This window comes from Apium graveolens, chromosome 6 (genome assembly GCF_009905375.1).
Source record: "Apium graveolens cultivar Ventura chromosome 6, ASM990537v1, whole genome shotgun sequence".
Taxonomy (NCBI): domain Eukaryota; kingdom Viridiplantae; phylum Streptophyta; class Magnoliopsida; order Apiales; family Apiaceae; genus Apium; species Apium graveolens.
Window position 1 is genome coordinate 206,048,835 of NC_133652.1, and position 8,076 is coordinate 206,056,910.

General features: G+C 37.9%; 1 long non-coding RNA gene across 2 annotated transcripts; it reads right to left on the bottom strand.

Moving 5' to 3' along the window:
• Positions 1–484: 484 nt before the first annotated feature.
• Positions 485–3,263, bottom strand: LOC141668737 (uncharacterized). Of its 2 annotated transcripts, XR_012553172.1 has the most exons (5): positions 2,995–3,263; positions 2,317–2,501; positions 1,154–1,191; positions 929–962; positions 485–777 (listed from the first exon to the last, which is right to left on the bottom strand). It is a non-coding gene; the product is annotated as an uncharacterized LOC141668737 (long non-coding RNA). The 2 variants fall into 2 exon arrangements; XR_012553171.1 differs by having other exon boundaries at positions 2,317–3,263.
• Positions 3,264–8,076: the final 4,813 nt, after the last annotated feature.

The window sequence follows — 8,076 nt, forward strand, 5'->3', positions numbered from 1 at the left end:
TTTTGGTGCATAATTATATATAATAGTTAAATTTGTAATCATAGACATCGGTTAATGACTGAGGTCTGATTAAGTCTAATATATCGTTTCTATTTACAGAAGCATTGTTGTATAAATACAATTGACATCGTTTCTTGTCTTTTTCATCAGTTAATTACCGATGTCTTTGCATAACTAATACATCGGTTATATATCTAGAAACGATGTATTATGTGGTGTTTCACATCGGTTCTGGACCGATGTGAAAAACAGATACCTTTTACTACACCCACGTAGACATCGATTTTTTGCATTTTCACATCAGTGCATGACCGTTGTCTATTGAAGTTTTTCTTGTAGCGCGAAACACAGTACTCGTAACAAGCTCGACATTATAGTCACCTCTGTTCCAGCAAATACCGCCTACATATCCACCTTGACAAATTCATTAAGGTTTGACCAATTTCAGTTTCTTACCTCTTTCTTCCTTTAGTACTTTCTGGCATATACATATCTAAATCTTCAAAATTGAAATTGTGAATGGGATGATTTAGCATTGAAGATATTAAACAAGATTTTAAAATACCTTAACCAATAAATAGACAATTGAACACACCATATACTAAAGGAAACATATGACATAGAAAATTAGGTTCTAGTATTACTTATTTTTCTTCAAATCCTCCAAACACTTCAATACTATATTTATTGGCAGAAATGCATTGAATGGGGGGGCATGAGGAAGCTGACTCCAATAACTTCACCATAACAATTGATAACGGGACCCCCAACAGCAACCTGACAAAAACCCATGTCAATATAAAAGTCAAAGAGGCATGTGGTATAACTAATTGACTTGGTTATACCATCATTAGGCATAACTACATGCAAAAGCATGTGGCCTACACTACCCTATTCCGGTGTCTCTCAGAATGGAAAAGGTACCTACCCTAGTCACTGTGCATGTTGTCCAGAAAAACTCCCTGCAATCATGAGGAAAATCATCACAACTGAATCATAAAGAACAGGAAACATGCCTAAGAAGAAAAGAGCCCTCGAAAAAATGCAGCACTAGACATACGTAACACATCTAAGTTTAGCATTTGAGAGAAGTGCATCAGACTTGATGTTGATAATGGCAATGTTGTAATAAAAATCGTAAGTCAAAACTTACCCCTCGTATAATACACCGCTGGATAAATATACATCAACCTGCAATAACACAATCATTTTAAACTATGCAATATGCAATATTATATGTACCAACAGAAAAGTAATATGGTTTAAGAAATACAGATCTGAATTGACATAGTTAATGCAATACAAACTATTTGAATGTGATACAGGTGTAGCTACATATTAATCAGTTAACTGTAGCTACATATTAATCAGTTAACTATATGGATCAGTCATTCTTTGTGTGTATACTTCGGTTCACACCCCTCATTCTATCTGCTTTTCTTTTTCTTAGCTGTGGTTCTCTGGAGGCTAATGTTCACTCAATCACTTGGTGCACAAGGGTACACTACCAACAAAAAGAGGGTATGTGTAAAACTGCTGTCCGAATATTTTTTTTGTTCTCTTTCTTTTATTCCAGAAAATTCTAGACACACATAAGACACTATGTTTCTCTTATTATACATAAGCGACAATTTTCCCAAAGTTGTTCTCTAAGCTGTTTGGATAATGATTCTTTCAGAACCTCCATAATAATCTCTATAATATCATTAGCTATATTTGTTGAAGCATTATTCCCCTTGGATAAAATTTAGCCAATCTTTAATATAAATCACACAATTGGAGTACCCCACTATTTTCTTAATTAAAATTTTAGATAATTATTATTTTAGCCAACCATTTGAGTTATTACCATCGGAAATGCTATTGTTGTCGTTAGTTCAGAATTTTGTAGGTCCATCATTTCCTAGTTATAAGTACCAAGGGTATTTTAGTCAATTAGTCATATTATTTGTATTAGGAGAAAAGCCAGATCGACTCCTGCCTATAAATAGCAGTAGTTGATGTACTTTCTTTTTAGGCATATTATAAAAATGGACCTGTTCCACAACCCTCTCCCCCTCCCCCTCTACCTCAGCTCCTCCTCCTCCCTCCCTCGCTCTCGCTCCCTTCTTTGCGCTCCACCTCCCCCGTCTCTCTCTCTCTAAAATAGCTCTGCGCAACATTTTGATCTCCCTCTTCTGTTTTCTCTATAAACTTGCTAATCCCCATCCTCTAAAAAACTCCAAAAACAATAGAAAACCTAAACACATGAAAAAACAATGATTCTTAAAAAAAATTCAGCAAGAACTCCAAACAATGTTGAGTGTTGACTCCGACCTCTACCCCCATTAAACCGGCAATTGAGGTTTAAACTTCCCAACACTAATCATGGAATGGAGTGTTCATATATTCTTGTTATTGAACAGTGGTGATTGGATTAGTTAAGATAGTAGCAAAGAAACTTTCATCATGGGCCTCACACTCTATGATAGTCCCAGAGCCAATAAATACCACTTTGTCACCTGAAACAAGTAAAAAACTTTGGTAAGGACATTAATGAAAACATAAAAATAATTGCTTTTTCATGGATTTACAAAATAAATATGAAAACCCTAATGCGCAAGCCTGGGCTCAGATTTGAACACTATATGTCCAGACATATTAATCACTTGGCCTCAAATGATAGGGGAAGAAACTAAGCCATCACTGACGTCAAAAGTATAGGTTGTATCACCTGGCTAGGCAGTAGGACCATAAAAGATGGCATAGCTGAGAGCAAACCAGATTATTATCTCTTATCTAGGACTCAAAGTAACTGCATATAAAACAATGATTACAATGCGACACCAAAAAAGTACATCTAACAAAGAAACAGATGATGCACATACTCCTCACTTGCAAGTATTTTATTCTTTGTTTTCCTAGACAAACTTTTAATTCATTATATAAGTTGTAGAAATTTGTGATACAGATGTGTGAATATGAATGCTTGTGTAAACTGGTAGCAAATTTTACTCTGTTCGAAGATGGCATACTCAAGTGGTTATTGTCCCCTCATCTGGAAAAATCCAAACTGGAAACCTAACAATGCAAGGAACATTGTGAGACAAATGAAGCTTTCTACTCTCCACCCCTCTACCTTCCTTCCATGGTGATCTTATACCTTAAGAGCACAGTAAACGAGCGAGCTAAGGTGTTGAAATAACTTTTTGGCTCAGAGGTCTGTAGTATAAAAGAAAACAAGCCCAAATGTTAAGCAACTCCTTCTAATGTAAGCTCTACCGATTACGTGATTTATGATTTATCCTTGTTGGAAACGTGTATGGGTTTTTACACCTAAACTTTGATAATATTAAAGCACAAATACAATAACACTACACTTTTATTTTGATGAATAATAAAAGTACAACACATAAAGGCTACAGCCTTGTTTCTTTTCTTACAACAAAGAGCTTCTGCTTCTTTTTCTTCTGTTTTTCCTCTCTCGGTGTGTGTTGTTGTAAATATAAACCTACAGACTTGCACCTTATTTATATAGGCTTCAGGATATATAACAACGTCATGCCTTACATAGTATATATTAGCTAGCTGGATCATTGTTTGACTACATGCATTAACTCTTGGCAGCTCACAATATATGCCCAGCCTTTTATTTCAAATATGGCTGCCTTTTGTTTCTTTAATTCACATACGTAATATGCACCATTCATATGTGAACTCTTGCTGTTGTTTCTTTCTTCACACGTACAGCCTACCTTAAAATTAGGATTCAAACTCTCTTCCATGAAATAACCTGCATAATTTTCTCCACACCGTGTATGGATATAGGTGATGCACGTGCACTTGACTTTCCTGCCTACCATATTTCCTCGATCTTTTGTTGCTGCTCTTTGTGTTCATACATTATTCACTCTACTGCAGACCTAGCTAATTGCTTATCATTTATCTTATACATACACGTACAACTATTTTTAGTTATAGCTGCCACCCTTATTTTGCATACGTAGAATACAAACTAAACAACTTATTTATTGGAGAGTTTGAAATTCTAACACTCCCCCTCAAACTCGACTCTGCATTCCAAGCTTCTTTTTCATGTTGTTAAACACGTCCGGCTTCAACGGCTTTGTAAATATATCTGCCAAATTTTCTTCGGTCTTGCAGTGCATCAGTTCCATAATTTTATCATTTACTTGTTCGCGAAGAAAATGATATTTTATGTTGATGTGTTTGCTGCGACTGTGTGAGACTGGATTTTTCGCGAGAGAAATAGCGGATTTATTATCCACATAAATTTGAACCGGACCTTCCTTCGCAATATTTAACTCGCCCAATATGTAGCCTAGCCACATAGCCTGACATGCGCATGCTGCTGCTGCCATGTACTCCGCCTCACATGTTGAGAGGGCAACTGTCTGCTGCTTTTTTGATGACCACGAAAATATCGCTGAACCAATATGAAAAACATAGCCTGAAGTGTTTTTCCCGTCATCCAAGTCACCGCCATAGTCACTGTCTGAGTAGCCAACTAATTTTGAATTTTGAGAATGCGTGTAAAACAGAACTTGATCAAGTGTACCTTTTATGTACCTCAAAATCCTTTTAGCTGCCATGAAGTGATCTTGTTTCGGCTTTTCCATGTACCTACTGACCAATCCAACTGCATACATTATATCTGGACGAGTAAAAGTTAGGTACCTCAGACTTCCAACCAAACTTTTGAACAATGTCGGATTTATCGAATCCCTTGTTGAATCAACTCTGAGCTTTATGCTCGGTTCAGCTGGCGTGCTTACTGGCTTGCATTCCTCCATTTTGAACTTCTTTAAAATTTGCTCCGCATATTTTTTCTGAGACATAAAAATCCCATCTTTCTTTTGCTTCACCTCGACTCCAAGAAAGTATGACATTTGACCAATATCTGTCATCTCAAATTCGTTAGTCATAACTTTCTTAAAATCATCAAACATACCAGGGTTGTTTCCTGTAAAGATCATGTCATCCACGTACAAGCACACGATCATAATATCTCCCCCTGAATTTGTCTTTGTATAGAGGACATGCTCGTATGGACTCTTCACGAAACCATTTTTCTGAAAATATTCATCAACCCTTGTATTCCATGCTCGCGGAGCTTGCTTCAAACCATATAATGCTTTTTTCAGCCGATAGACTTTATCTTCCTTGCCTTTATGAACATATCCGGGAGGCTGCTCAATATAGACTTCTTCTTCAAGATAACCATTCAGAAATGCCGACTTCACGTCCATCTGAAAAATCTTCCATTGATTTTGAGCAGCAATTGCTGTAAGAAGTCTGATGGTGTCAACTCGTGCAACTGGAGCAAACAACTCATCATAGTCAATGCCATATCGCTGCTTGTAGCCTTTAGCCACTAGCCTCGCCTTGTGCTTTTCCACTTCACCATCTTGATTTATCTTTGTCTTGTAGACCCACTTGACGCCAATTGCTTTATGTCCTTCTGGAAGATCTGTGAGCTCCCATGTATTATTTTTCTTGATTGCGCCAATTTCCTCATCCATGGCTTTGTTCCATTTGCTTTCTTCAGAAGCTTCCTCAAATGTAACTGGGTCACATTCAGCCATTAAGCAAAATAAGGAATAATCAAAGGTTGTTTGTACCGAACTTGTAGCTTCGTAGATATTATCCAGACTCCGCATCTTTCGTGGTGCTCCCCCTGAACTGCTGCTTCCTCCCGTGGATGGTGTTTATCCAAAAGTTTGTTGATTTGGACTTGGTGGAGGAGTTTGATCATCGTCTCCGTCATCTTCAATGTTCCGGTTATCACCGTCATCGTCATCACCATTGAAAAATAAACCAGCAACTTTTCTTTCATCCTCGCTCCATCTCCAGTAATCTGATTCATCGAACTCAACATCTCGAGAAATGATTAATTTCTTCGTTAGGGGATTGTAGAGTCTGTACGCCTTGCTTCTTTTGTCATATCCGGTAAAGATGCATTTCTCGCCTTTATCATCCAGCTTCTTCCTTTTCTGATCGGGAACGTGGGCATAAGCAATACACCCAAAAATTCTGAGATGTCAAACTGATGGTTTGCTCCCGCTCCATGCTTCATTTGGAGTTTTATTTCTGACACTTTTTGTTGGACAGCGATTCAACAAATAAACTGCACATAGAACGGCTTCGGCCCAAAAAGTTCTCGGCATGTGCTTTGCTTTCACCATGCTCCTTGCCATGTCAAGAATAGTGCGATTCTTTCTTTCTGCAACGCCATTTTGTTGAGGAGTATAGGCCATTGTCAACTGATGATTGATTTCATGTGCTCTACAAAAGCTTCTGAACAGATTAGAAGTATACTCGCCTCCTCTATCTGATCTGAGTACCTTCAAATAATGACCACTTTGCTTTTCTACCAGTGCTTTGAACTCCTTGAATTTATCAAGAGCTTCTGACTTTTCTTTGATGATATACACCCAACTTTTCCTGCTAAAATCATCGATAAATGTTAGGTAATATCTATTACCTCCAAGTGATGAGATATCAAATGGACCAGCAATATCTGTGTGAACAATCTCCAATGGCCTCCTGGCTCTCCATGATTTTCCAACGGGAAAACTTTGTCGATGTTGTTTTCCCTTTACACATGCTTCACACAAATTTTCTGGTTCATTGATTTCTGGCAAACCATCCACCATTTTTGTTTTTGACAATAATTTCAGGCCAGAAAATCCAAGATGACCATATCTCAAATGCCACAACCACGAGTCATTTTTAATGACCGACTTTAAGTACTTCTGCATATTCGTTTGCATATCAAGCGTAAACAATCGATTCTTTGACATCTCCACATTTGCAATCAATTCCTCAGCTTGATTTCTGATGATGAGGGAATTGTCCTGCATCTGTATATTATATCCTTTCTCCACAAGTTGTCCAAGACTGATAATATTATTTTTCAATGCAGGAATATAATAAACATCATTTATATATTTCTTTTCACCTTTCTTTGACATGATCGTGACAGTACCTTTTCCTTTCACCGGAATCTTTGACGAGTCACCAAAAGTAACTTCTCCGGTGATGGTATCGTCAATCTCCGTGAATAATTCCTTGTGACCAGTCATGTGATTACTGGCCCCTGAGTCAAGATACCAAACATTCTTCTTACTTTCCTCGTCTCCTTTGTAAGTGAGGAACATAGCAGTGCCAACATCTTTGTCTTCTTTTGCTGCTGCAAAATGGCTTCTTTCTTCCATCTTTGGTGCTCTACACTCATAACTGAAATGACCATATTTATTACAGTTATAGCACTGATATTGAGACTTATCACCTCGTTGTTGATATCCGCCTCGTCCTCGGCCTCTAAAATTTTGACTACGACCAGATGGATGATACCCTTCAGATGTATGGCCTCTATTGAAAGACTGCCTTCCTCGTCCTCGTCCACCACGGTAGCCACCTCTAAAGCCACCTCTGCCACGTGCATAACTGCTACTTCCAGAACTGTCACCAATGGACACCTTACTTTGCAACGCCTTTTCCAAATGGCTTATATCATCATACTGGTTCATTCGCTGCTCGTGGGCTTGAAGAGAACCTACGAGCTCATCAATAGAAATCGTGGACAAGTCTTTTGATTCTTCGATAGAAGTAACAACATAATCAAATTTTCTTGTTAATGAACGGAGCAACTTTTCTATGACCCGAACATCGTCGAGACTTTCACCATTTCTTTTCATCTCATTTGTCACCGTTTTTAAACGCGTAACAAATTCACCAATATTTTCAGAACTCTTCATCTTCAAATTTTCGAACTCCCCACGTAGTACTTGGAGACGAACCTTTTTGACTTTCTCGACACCCTGGAATGATTTCTGCAGAATCTCCCACGCATCTTTTGCGGTTTTTGCATTTGAAATTTTTTCAAAGGTTGATTCGTCAACTCCTTGAATAATTGTATATAACGCCTTTTTATCTTTTTTCAGGGTCTCTTTCAAAATCATCTTCTCAGCATTTGACAGGGCTGCTTTAGCGGCTGCATCTGTGGGCTCGTCATACCCGCTTTCGACAATATCCCAATTATCGTAGGAACTGAGTAATACCTTCATTTGAATA